This window comes from Chamaea fasciata, unplaced genomic scaffold (assembly GCF_029207755.1).
Source record: "Chamaea fasciata isolate MVZ Bird 193981 ecotype frontalis unplaced genomic scaffold, bChaFas1.0.hap1 SCAF_17, whole genome shotgun sequence".
In the NCBI taxonomy this organism is placed as follows: domain Eukaryota; kingdom Metazoa; phylum Chordata; class Aves; order Passeriformes; family Sylviidae; genus Chamaea; species Chamaea fasciata.
Window position 1 is genome coordinate 4,381,132 of NW_027094102.1, and position 12,841 is coordinate 4,393,972.

Sequence of the window (12,841 nt, forward strand, 5' to 3'; positions counted from 1 at the left end):
AGAGGTCTTTTCCAGCCTGGTGGATTCTGTGATGATGGTGACACTGCCGGATGCAGGCAGTGGTGTCTGATCTGGGTGTGTGGCAGGGTTTGGCCGAGCAGAGGGGACTCTCATGGCTGGGGTGCCACTGGAGCTCCTGTCACACAGCTCTGGCTGTGACACCTCAGCAAACCCTGGCTCAGCACTGCCAGCCTCACTGGGAACAGGGCTGAGAGGTTTGGGGGTCTGGGGCTGATCCTGTGGCTTGGAGGAGTTGTGATCTACCTCTAACCTTCCACATCTGAGTGCTGAACCCAGTGAGATACACAGAATTTCATCTGCAGAGATCCTAATTTATCTGCTGGGATATGTGTCCTTAAAGGAGCAGCAAGTCTGCCCTTTCCTCTTGCCTGTGGAGCACATTGAGTCTTTAGTGGCATTTCTTTAACTCTGGAGTTCATTATGGATCAGCCATTGTTTAGGTGGCCTGGTGTGATGATCTGGACTTGGGCTTTTACTCCTTGGATTTGGATCCTGTCAGAAATGGAAGCATTGTTATTGAAGATTAAAATCAGCTTCCTTCTTTCTTTTTTTTTTTTTTTTTTTTTTTCTCCTTGTAAAGAGAAAACTGAAATAAATAAAATGAAGGGTATTGATACATCACAAATGGAAACAGTAAATGTCTCACTGGGGAGATGAGTGGGAGCTGAGAGCAAAGATAACTACGGACATGAGAAGTATCTGTACATTTGGCTTCAGATATTGAAATCTGTGCCACGGATTGATCCTGTAAGGATAATAAATACACATTATCTGTAATTATTCTCGAACTTCATAAACCTTACTTTAATAACATTCTTCGCATCATTTTTTTTTTTCTGAGGTCTTTTGTTTTTATGACACTGTCAGGCTTTTAAATTTTAACTCCAAGAAAATTGCTCCAACTGTTAAGGATTTTGTCCCACTTCTGTTCTCTGGAGGCTGGGAGTTCTCTATGGAGAGTTCAGGTAGTTGGAAGGTTTCTGTGTCTGAGATGATTTGAAGATTGCAGGCTCTGAATTTGCAACTTCAATTAAAAATACAGTTTTGGGTGTAAAAAGTTTTATTTTTTAACTTACATCCTACAGTTTTTGGTTTTTTCATTTAAAAATATGATGTCAGATAGGAAAAAAGTTCTTGTTGCATGTGTTGTAATGTGTTCTTTTATCAGTGGACACAGTTGAGTGGTGTTTGAGTTACCAGCCCTCCCATGGCTGCACACTGAGCTGGGATCAGCATGGATATTGAAACTGTTTATTGGGTTTCTTCTGCTGTTATAAGTGTGATCACATTCCATGATGTCCTGAGGTCTTAAAATATCAAGAAACAACAGTAAGCAGAATTTCAAGTTCAGCTTTTCTGAAGAGCAGGAATTAAATATAGGCCAGTGCATTCTTGTGCATTCCTCGTTGGTGTGCTGGCCACGTGTTGTGAGCTGGGGATGCAGTTGAGTTTTAAAGCAAAATTTGAGTGCACACTTTTATTTCCTAATAGCACAAAAACGTCCTCAAAGTTCTCTCATTTCCATCACTAAGGTCTCCCCACTTCCCTAATAAGGTGGGTACCCAGCTGTGGGCTCCAGGCCACACCTGCCCAAGTACAACTGGCTGGGCTTGTGGCCATGTGAGGGACTCCCAAGGGAAGCAGAAACATGGGTTTTAGTGAAAACCTCAGATATTTCACTTGTCCAGAATAAAACATTCAGTTTGCACGCTCGTGTGTCTCCATACTGTTCTTCCTTTAACTTGTTAAAAAAAAAAAAAAAGTAAATTTTTAATATGAAAAATTAAATCAAACCAATAAAAAATTCTCTGTCCTCTTTTTCTCTTTTATAAAATGAAACTGGAGTGATTCTAAATAAATTCTCAGGAATTTCAGCCCTTGAGTTGATTTTTTTTTTCTCTCATACAGTTTTAATTTGAAATTTCGCATTTGCTAATGACACATTTTTACTCTATCTGAAGGTTGCCATCTACTGGCATGTAAGAGCTTTTGGGGTCTGTTATTGTTCATAAATTTGAAAATCCAATAAAGTTTGTTGTTTTCTCAGTTGATTTTGTTGATTGCATTATGCTTTGCAGGGTAGGGGCAATAGTAGAGGAAACATTAGCAGCATTTACTTGATCTTACCAAGTGCTGTGCAATGTCTGCTTAATTAAAAGCACATTATAACAACATATTGATGCTTCCCACATGAATGAGCTCTCTCTTAATTCCTCCAAATTAAGCCATATTTCATATTTCTATCCTATAAGAACAGAACCCATTAATAAAAGGTTAAAAATATGCTTTTTTTTTCCTAAGCATTTGAAGTGATTCTGACCTTCTGGCATGGTAACAGGTAGCTCAATAAACCACAGGGGGTAGAATTTAATAGTGTAATTCCAAAATTGTGGGAGACGCCTCTCCTTCCTCAAGTTAATTTGTAGTTAATCCTGGAAGCCTTTAAACTTCTAACCCCTGATGCCTCCCAGCATCCTCCCCACTCAGCAGAGCGCCAGGATCTTCAGAGGAACTTCATTTTCTCCCCAGTAGCTGTGAGGGGGCTGATGCCACATCCCCCAGGCTGTGAACAGCCAGGGGCTGTGATCTCTGCTCCAAGGCTGAGCACTGGCACACACCTGGACCCAGCGTCACCTCCCAAACTGGGGGAGCTGGGGCATTGTCGGGGGGATGGATTGCAGGTGTGACCTGGCTGTAAGGGGACCAGGGTGGGCTGGGAGTTGGTGTTTGCTGCGGGAAGTTGAGGGAGGATTCAGTCTGCACATCTGGCAGGGGTTGACTCTGAAGCAGGTGAGAATACCCCCAAGATAACCAGAATCCTCTTCTCTTCGTCCAGCTCTTTGATACATCTTGATGGTGAGGTTGTCAGTGGGCTGCCTTGCCTGTATTGTACATTTAGAGGTCCATTTTCTGCAAGGAAGGATTTTTGTGCCTTGCACGTGCCTTTGCCTTCCTTCCCAGAGATGGGGCACCTAAAACTCAGCTTTAACTGAGCCGGCTCGTGTCCTGAGTGGAATTACAGCTCTGCGAACAAAAGTTTTGTGGTTGTGTGGAAAGTTGTGCTGTTTTGTGATGAAGGTGGTGTGAAATATTTTGGCCTGTAGCGATGCTGACCACAAAAACATCAGCCCTGAGCAGGTGGAATGGGAAGTGTGGATGTGCTGCTGCTTTTTCAGCTGCTCTGAAGAGCACAGGAATCTGCCTTGCTCTGGGAAGGTGCTCAGTGCCCTGGGGGTGAGCTGTGGGTGGCATGTGATGAGGGAGCTGTAACTACCTGAGCTTTATGGAATTGGCAGGGAAACAGTTGTGTAAACCCTGTGTAACTTGCAGAGGAATATCTCTAATATTAGCTAAATATTAGCTAAAGCTGTCCTGGGGCTGCCTTTACCTCCATGCACTGTGGTTGTTGATTTCCTATCCCCTATTCTGATTTTACTGGGGAACTTCTTAGCGTTTCTGTGTTAGTCATCTCGATGTTCACCCCTCTTAGTATTTGTCGTTTCTTATGTAAGAGGGCTGATCTGCAGAGAGGGATGAAATAATGGTAAAACAACGTGTAGATTTACATAAAAACACGTCTTGAGGTTCTTCTGTGTTAACTTCATGAAGGGTTTTTTATTTATTCCGGATGTTGTTGGCACCACACTTTGATTTCTGCTGGATAGAGAGCTGTCAGTTCCACGCTGTAGATACATTTGCTGCTAATTATAAACAGCCTTCTTGGCTCCTAAAGGCAAGCAGCCTTTCCACCATTTGCTCACATAAGCCTGTTTTACAGTTCTTTGGTGTATAAGTATTTGGAGTGTAGAGGAGTGGGGAGATTTATTGAGAGGCCATAAGGCACGAGCCTCCAACCTGCAGCTAAGCTGACTGTGAGCAGAGCTGGATGCAAAGAGTGAGAACAGAAATCTGCCTTATCTGGGGTAGATTGAGGGGGTTTCTGGTGTGCACCAGATCCATGTCAAGGCTCTCCTGACTGAAGTCCTTCATCCCAGCCATCAAACCAGCTGCCCCCTGTTCCATCTCCCTGCTAAAGAGAAAATGTACCTCAGGTTTTGGGGGTTTTTTTTAACCTCTCATCAGATAAATATTGACTTTCTCAGTTCTTCAAGCAGCACCCTCTGAGAGGCAAGTGCTGATTTCTCTTCTTCTGTAACAATCTCTACAAAGTAAATGCATGTTTACAGTGGAAAATGGAGCAGCACGTTAATGTGGTGATTGATTGACATGAAAATGCACTTCTGTGACTGATGAGACAAATGCATGTTGCTCACAAAAGCTCTGAGGAAATGTGGTCTATACCATACTCATTATTACAGATTTTTTAGTGTGGGGTTTTTAGGTTTTTTTATTATTATTATAAGCAGTCAATTTACTTCCAATTATAGTTTGAGCTGCAGTAGATCTTGCTGTGGTAGTGGTGGTTAATCACAGATCAACAGGCATAAATCACATCAGACAAGCCTTGGCTCTTAAGAGCTGGACCATTCATTAACAGAAGCACCTGCATTGTTCTGGTCTCCTCCACAACACACGCAAGTCTCATTTCCCTTAAGGTCCTCACAGTGCTGGCATTGGCCTGTAGTACATTTCAGTATCATTAGATGCACTGTGGACTGAGAATTCCCTTGCCTGTGGGAATTAGAGGAGTAGTTTGAAGTTTCTCTGCTGCTGACTTGCCCGAAAATTCCTGTCAAAATGCAGATCTGGAATTATTCAGGCACACACCTCTTCTGTGGATAAGTACATTAAAAGGTGGTGGGATGAGAATGTTAAATATGGGGAGAGACTCTTTAACTTATTTTAGTAGAGATAGAATCTTACCCTTGATGTGTCCTGAGCTGAATCGTGGCAAAAATTTCACACAGATCATTTCAAACTGGTGAATTACTGTTGCTCTTGTGGTTTGTTGTTTTTTGGTTTTTTTTTTTTAATTTTTTTCCCGGACAGTTGGGATGATTTTGGACGAGATAAATCCAGTTGTGCTAATGTCTGCTGGGTAGATGGTTCTCCTAAACAGTCAGTGCACAAGCACAGGGGAGTTTTTTAAGTGAAACTGAATAGATCTTTGGCTGGTGTGTAGTAGGGGGAAGGGTAGAAAGAGGAAAGAAACTCACCTCCTTTTCAGCTGCTGGATTGATTTTTTATTTTTTTGGAGAGGTCCTCTTTTCACTGAAAAATGCTCCATCTTTTGAGAAAACAAATCCCTGTGCTTTCTAAAGGTACTACAGGCTGCCTTTCGGTGGTGATGATTTAGCAGAGTAGTCATGTTGTTGATTGATTCCAATGTTTGATAGTAAATAAACTTGTTAACAAATGAAATTAAACATGAAGCTGAATAACTGAAGCGTTTTCCCTGATTTATTTAAGGCTGTGAAAAGGGATTGATCAAATACCTGTTGCAATCTATGGGAGCCTGTGACTCTGAGGGATTTTGGAACAGGATTAAAGCTGTTTACAGCTTTTGGCTGGGTTTATTTACAGGAGGGTGTGCTCGCAGGTCGTTGTGTGTCTCTCAGGCCTCTCAGATGTTTGACTGGCGGCTGTGCCCATAAATGTGACCTTTAGTAACAAACAGAAAGGTGGGGAAGGGGGAACTGCTTGTTCTCCAGTGCCCAGCCTCTCTCACCAAAACTTGCAGGAGCACTTCTCTCAGAAGTTTTCTTGCTGTGTTTTCTTTGCCTCAATAGCTCCTTAGCTGTGAGCCCACAAAAATGAGTCTGTCATGGATCATTTACCATTTGTGTTTGGATTTGCATTCTGCAGTGTGGCTCAGATCTGATAATGGGTTCCTCCTCTACCATGGCATCTCTCCCTGGCCACACACCATCACCTCCTTGCTGGCTGGGGATCTTAGGGTGGCCCTGAGCACTCTCTTTTTGTGGGTCTAGAAATCATCTGTACGGCCTTGAGAGATTTTTGTGCAGTTCTTCCATAAGTGGCAAAGCTGATAAAGCTTCCTTACCTCGTCGTGGCATTTCATGGACAAATTCATACATCAAATAACCTCCTTGCTGGTGCTGCTGTGTTAAACAAAGCTGGGAATGTCCATCTGTGTGTTTAACTCTGTTCTGCGTTTCCTTGGGTGGAAGTTTGCTGAGTGAAAGCATTTTTTACATCTACAGAACAGACATCTCGTTCTCTACAGACCTGAACAGCTGTGGTTTAAAAAAAAAAAAAAAATAAAAGAATTTGCATGACTCCTTTTAAAGTTAGGAACTGTGTTGAATCTTTGTAGTAGGTTATGCAGCCTTGTTCCTTTTACTGGTAAAATAGAAAAGTGGATTGACTACAGTATTTATTTTACCAGCTGATGGACCTCCCATCCCTAAAACTGTAAAATAGAACTTGTGCTGGAGCATGTACCCACAGAAGGGCATCCCAGGTCATGATTCGATCAATCTATATTTGTGCAATATATTGTTTATTGTATGAAAATTTGACCTCGTTGGCTGTAGTCCCTTTCCATCTCAGTTGTTATCTGAAGTGTATAATAATGAGGAGAACATCATCTCAATCTCTCGGTGCAATCAGACAAAGAGGTTCTGTTGCAAACTCGGGGAAGATTGCGTCCCAGATGGGAACAGCAAATTTAATTACTGACAATGGGATGAGTATGAAATGTTTCTGCACGCACAGTTCTGGACAGTGCGCTGCTTCAAACCCAGGCAACTTGAGCTTTGCAGCATTAGGCTGGGAAGAGTCAGAGGATGGTAATCCCCTAACCTGAGGCTGAGTGAGAGTGTGTGTGTGACTGCTAGACTGGGGAAATGCTAATGAATTCATTGAGCCAAGTTGGTGAAATAGCTAAACATCTAAAGAGCAAATATCAAGCACTGATATTTATGTAGAGATAGCACAGAAAAACTGTTCGGCTCGGAGAGGCCCTGTGAAGAGGATTTTTTTAAACAAAGAGCTTTATTTTGGGTGTCTGCCTTACCCTGAGAGCTCACCTTGGTGGTGGTGGTGTGGTTTTTGCTCTGTAGGAAGCAAGTGTGGGTGTGTAAGGCAGGAGCCAGTGAACAAATAATGCAGATATAAACCCAAAAATCTTAACTATGCTGCTACTTAAGAGCTATAGTTGGAGGCCATGTATCCAGGCTACAGCTGCAAAAAAGCCTGACCAGAAGTTGATTACAGGCTCTAATTCTTCCAGGAGTTGCCGAACAGCTGCCCGTTGGCATCTCTCTTGCAATCCACGAGATGAATCCCTCTGTGTGCTGAAGGTAACGACCTTCTGGATGTTTTCTAATAAAACAATGAAGAGCTGACTTTATCATCCTTAAAGCAAATTACTTCTGCAAAATGCTTTACAAATACCAAGGGTGCTCTTTAGATAGGGATGTCTTCTATTAAAAAGTCTTGAATATTTTTCTGCCTTTAAGTGGAGAAGCTTTCTCAGGCCAATGAGGTGTGCAGGAATAGCTCACAGAGAGGAGGCAGGGGTGTTTTCTGTCTGGATCTGTCTACAGGAGCTGTGCCATCAGATTGGTTTGGTCTAAGCTGCCTTAAAGAAGGTGCAGTAAATTAGGATTTATATTTTAACTTTGTCCTCTTCAGCTAATTACATCACTCTCATTTCTGTATATGAATGATCTTGGGTAAAGAAGTTGTGGTAAATCCATCAGTGCTTCAGATGTCTGTGTCTCTGTGTGATGGGAAGACGGCAGTGATCACACTGCAGGACTGGGGTTCGGTGGGATGGAAAAGGGGGCATTTCCTCATCAGCTGGAATGCCAGAGCTCCTGTCTCGGGGTGGATTCTGGTTCTGCTCGTGCTGCAGGCTCTGTTCCCAAGCACTTCACTTATCTGTTTATGTTAATATTGGATAACAAGGAAAACACGAGGCCTGGCCCCAGTGTACTACCGTGGGCTTCCTGCTGGCTTGTTTACGCCTTCCCATCCCACAGGTTTGTCTGTTGTCATAGTTTCCATTTTCTTTCCGTTTTCAAAAGCAGGACAGGAGGTCTCTATGGAGACAGGCATCAGTTCCACTCCGTGCACTAAACTGTAGGGGTTGCTGTAAGAGCAGAGCTGTGAACACGCTCCATCCCCTGTGGAAGCCATGAACATTGCCATGCTGACATCTCCAATCCCCGCAGTCACCGGGAATTAACATTTCAAGGTCGTAGCAGCCTCGCTGTTACAACACTGTCTGCTCTTACCTTCATTGGAGCAGCAACATGGTCACAGGAACATCATCTCTGCACAGCACAACTCCAACTCTCAAGGCTTTTTCATCAACTGCAGGAAAGGCATCATCCCAATGAGTTCTTAGAATCATTATGTGTGAATTTCGTCTGAAATTGGAAAGTTAAATGGGATCCTGGGTCATGAGGGGGAAAAAAATTTTCAGAGATGGCTTTGCCGTAGAGAAGGATGTTCATGAGATCTCTTAGCTGCTGCGTGGAGGTAGTCACTCTAGCTCCTACCCAGAGGAGTGGGTTGCTGAGCACTCTTGTATAAAAGATGTGACTTATGTCTCCTAACCTCTGTGCGCAGCAAATCACCAGAGACAGGGAGGCATCAGTCTCCCCTGCTGTCCTTGTTTGGGGCTGAACGTTGTTGTTGTTGTTGTCAGCCCTGTGATGGATATAATGGGAAATGCTGTCAGGGCTGGCTCCAACAACTTTCATTCCTGCGATGATGTGGTAGGTGTTGCAGGTGTAATTTTCAGAAGTACCCAAGCAACTCAGGAACCAAAATCCATCAGTGGTGTAATCACTGAAATTCAGGTCCTACATCACTCACTGCTGCAGGTGTTACTCTGTCACAGTTTTGGTTTGTGCCTGTCCTCTTCTGAAGTAGAACTGAGGACCTAGAGAAGTGTGTGTACATAAATATATATATATACATGTATTCCTCCCAGACTGCCTTTCATGTGTGCTTATCTGTAATCACAAATAGCTGTGCAGGAGAAGCCTTTGCTCCCAAGGCAGATAAAAAGGGGAAATCATAACTGCAGGTGCTGTGAGAACAGAAGGATTGAATCGAGGAGGATGGGTAGAATCTGAAAACTCCACCAGACAAGGAATAAGAGATACCTGTTGTTACAGGTTTTATTCTTTTCTCCCTGTGCGAATGGTTCTGATCTTATGGTAGGTTTACTTTGGGGTCCCTGAATGAACTGTTAGTCCTGATGCTGACTGAAATATAATTTCTTGTTAAGTTTACAGCACGTAAATGCAGTTTTATTTCAAAACCAGTTTCCTGGATAGCATTCACCTGACTACCTAGGTGTAGTTGAAATAGTACTCTGCCTAAGTGGAACCCTAAGGAATGTTTTTAAAAAAAACCAAACCTCAACAAATCAGTGACTGAAAGGTGGCACTATTTTGATCAGTCTTACGACCCCAATTAAAAAACAAACAAACAAACAAACAAACAAACAAACAAACAAATATATATATATATATATATATATATATATAGTGGCTCTAGTGCCACATAAAGCATCCAAAACTTACAAAAGCAGTTTCCTGAGGAAGGCACCTGAAGCTTTCCTTGGCCTGTCACTGCTACCACAAAGCTTTGTAGCACAGTGCCGCTTTCAGATGTAGAACAGAGAGACTGACTGTACAGGATTGGTTGTGAAGGTCAGCTTCTGCTGTCTGATAAATCTGCTTTCTGTTAACCTCCTTGTGGGCTATGAAATTAAGGTTAATTCAGATGAAGTCATCAAGGAACATTCTGGTGGGCAGAGGGTTGGCACAGTGGCTCCGAGCCTGTGCACAGGTCACGGGAGGGAGCAGTCCCCGTGGGCTGCTGGCAGGAGATGAAATCCTCCTTTCACTCCTGCACTGTCAGCTTTGTGCCTGTGCTCCTTGCCTCCCACCAGGCACAGGTTGTTGGGGCTGTCTCAGCGTGGATCAGGTTAATTCCAGGTCCCTGGGAGCTCAGCTTCTTGGCGTATTTTCAGGAGCAGAGACAATTAGGGGGATTAAAACCACCTTTGTGTTGTAATCCAAGTGTTCCGTGCTCCTGTTGTAGTACAGAGAGGGGGAAGTCTCCAGGGACATTCATTTTGTGTCCAGTGTGGGTCATCCTCTGTGAGTATCTAGGAAAAGCCCACTGAGAATGTTTTTTATTGTATTTCTCTAGACTTTTAGGGTATCACTGTTCCTCTGCTATTGATGAAACATTATTTAGAGTGTAATGGTTGCTCTAGGCAGTGACTTTGGCCTGTGTGTGGTATTGAAGGAGTGGCATAAGGTTGGGTGGACAAAACGAGCAGAAAACTCTTCTGACTTACTGACATACTTCCATTTTCTCCTCATTTTTATAGATACGATCAAATATAAGAGCTGTAGATAGGAGCAAATAAAAATCGGCACCAAATCAAATAACAAAATTTTGAAAAGGTCAAATTAATATATTTTTACAGCTATCTCTCCCGGAATGAAGGCGGCATTAAAATTCTGATTATAAGTTCTCGTGAGAATGGATTGTAATGAGAACAGGAACCAGCACATTATGAATCCACTCTCCTGGTAATAATTTAACTAGAACAGTAACTGCTACAAATGTAATTCATTAATTCATTTTTATCACAATTTAAAGACTGAAATCTGGTTGTTATTGTGTGGCCTTCTCGTGCCATACCTGGGGTGGGATTTTGTAGCTAGAGTTGAAGTGCTGAGATAAATCATAAACCAGATGGATGCAAACCTCCTTGGAGTCTACCTTGCCACAATTGCTGCCTTCTATGAGGTTCTTACTTCACTTAAGATGGGGTTGAAAGAATATTAAGAAGTAGTTCTGATTCGTGTTTATTTAGGACAGATGGCTAATTTAACTAGGCTGATCTCAGCTTTTTTATTGGATTTCATCCAGCGGTCCTTGATAGTCTCATATCTGAATTCAACATTTCCCAGAGTCATCAGATGCAAATAACAAAAGTAATTAAAAGACTGCCTCGAAGTGTAAATATCCATTAAAAAAGTGTGAAATTTTTGCTAATAACATTTGTGGAGCTTTCGATATTTTGAAGAGTTTTAGTTGCACTGACAGTAAAGACTGACACCAAATATGGTGAGTGGTTTTATTTGTTTATTTGCTTTTTTTTCCCCCCTGCTGCTTCCAAAGTATGTTGAAAAAGACTCTCTAATGTGCCTGATGGTTGTAAAACTTCTTGCCCTTGTTTTAGCGGGGCGGTGAAGGGAGGGATGATGGGATTTCTGGAATCAGGGTTGTTTCAGGATTTAGGACTGATGCTCTTAGCATTGGCTTTTATCCTCTGCAGCTTCTGCTTGTGATCCTTTGGCGGGTCCTTAGGGCTCCCTGTGCTCCCTCCCAGGAGCTGCTGATGGATGTGGCCTGTGTGACTGTCACGGCAGACATTTCTATGACAAAATTATTGTAAATCTGTCAATTCAGGACAGCTAGTTTTGCTTCACGGATTTTCAGGTTACTTTAGGATGTGTGCTGCTCTGGCCACGACCAAGGAGTGTAGCTTTTTATCAGTAAATACTTGTGGTTGGGGAAAGCCCTAGAGCAATTAAAACCTGTTTTTTAATCTGTAGTGCTTGGACATCAGGAGCAAAAGCATGGCTGTTCTGCAGCAGCAGCAAAACTCATGGATTGCAGCTGGGCTGGTATTTATGCTACAGTAGATGGATGGAAGAGACAAAATTATAAAATCCCTGTTGCTTGATTCTTTTTGTTGTTCAAAACACAGAGCACATTTCCTCAGCCAGGGCTGGGGCTCTCTCCACTCTGCCTGGGTCAGGCTCTCTGCCCTGTGAGTACTGGCTGCTGGTTTGCTGTAACTGGATTTTCAGGAACCTTCACCATGGGATGTGGAGCTTAATCTTAATAAAGATGTCCCCAAGATCTGCTGCCTGAGAAAGTGCCCCTTGAGAGCTCCCCTCTAACACCTCTCTCACCTCTACCAAATGAGCAGATCTTCCAGAATCTTCATTAATATTATCAATGTTTGGGGACATTAATGATGATTCTTGTCCTAGGCAGAGGCTTAATAGAAGATTGTGCAGATAGTGGGAGAGACCTGTGTACATGGGGTGGTTTTACAAGGACTGCTTTAAAAATTGATTGGAGAGTAGTAGATGTAGTTTTAATTATTAACTGTAGATACTGATAGATCTTCCTTGCATATAAAAAGGTGTTTTCATGAAGTGGCTCTTCATTGTGCTCTTTGGAAGCTCAGGTTCTTCATTGTTTGCCATGTATGCAGTGCTAATTTCATCAGCGAAAGTCTGTTTAGAGCACAGAATTCCCTAGGTTTTCTATCCAAACTCTTTTTGTCCTTCCCACTCCTGCAGAGATAGTCCTATTACATTGCAGGTTTTCTATTTTAAAGATCTTTTAAAATATGACAGTGCTGAGTTCCTAAAAAAAAAAAAAAAAGAGAAACAATTAAAGAAGGAAGCATTGCAGTAAACAAAGCTGCAATCTGAACATGTGCTGAGGGCTGCTGAAGTGCTGAGTAGAAGCAGTAAATATTTCTCATAAGCCACAGACTAACGGAGCAGGGGCTGTAAACTCCTTGTGGCTGCAGGGAACAGCAGTGGCACTTGAGTCAGGAGTTGTATGTGAAGATTTCCAGCACGAGGGAGGGCTGGTTCGATGGGGATTTTGTTCTTGCACAGCACTACTTGTCAACAGAACAGTGATGGTTTTAATTTAGATTTTTGCAGCCCCAGAACCATTTTCATTGCCCAGGTATGACCCAAAGGGTGACTCCTTGAGGTCCCTTCCAACATAAACCATTTCATGCTGTTGCTTCCTCATGCTCAGTTTCCTTTCTCCTGTAAGTCAACACAACTTCATTGAAATTCAGATTTCCAGATGGAGAGAGTGG

At 42.7% G+C, this 12,841-nt stretch overlaps 1 protein-coding gene across 2 annotated transcripts in view; it reads left to right on the forward strand.

Moving 5' to 3' along the window:
* Window positions 1-12,841, forward strand: part of CDH4 (cadherin 4) — a 422,865-nt gene that overhangs the window by 32,176 nt on the left and 377,848 nt on the right. The window lies entirely within an intron of this gene.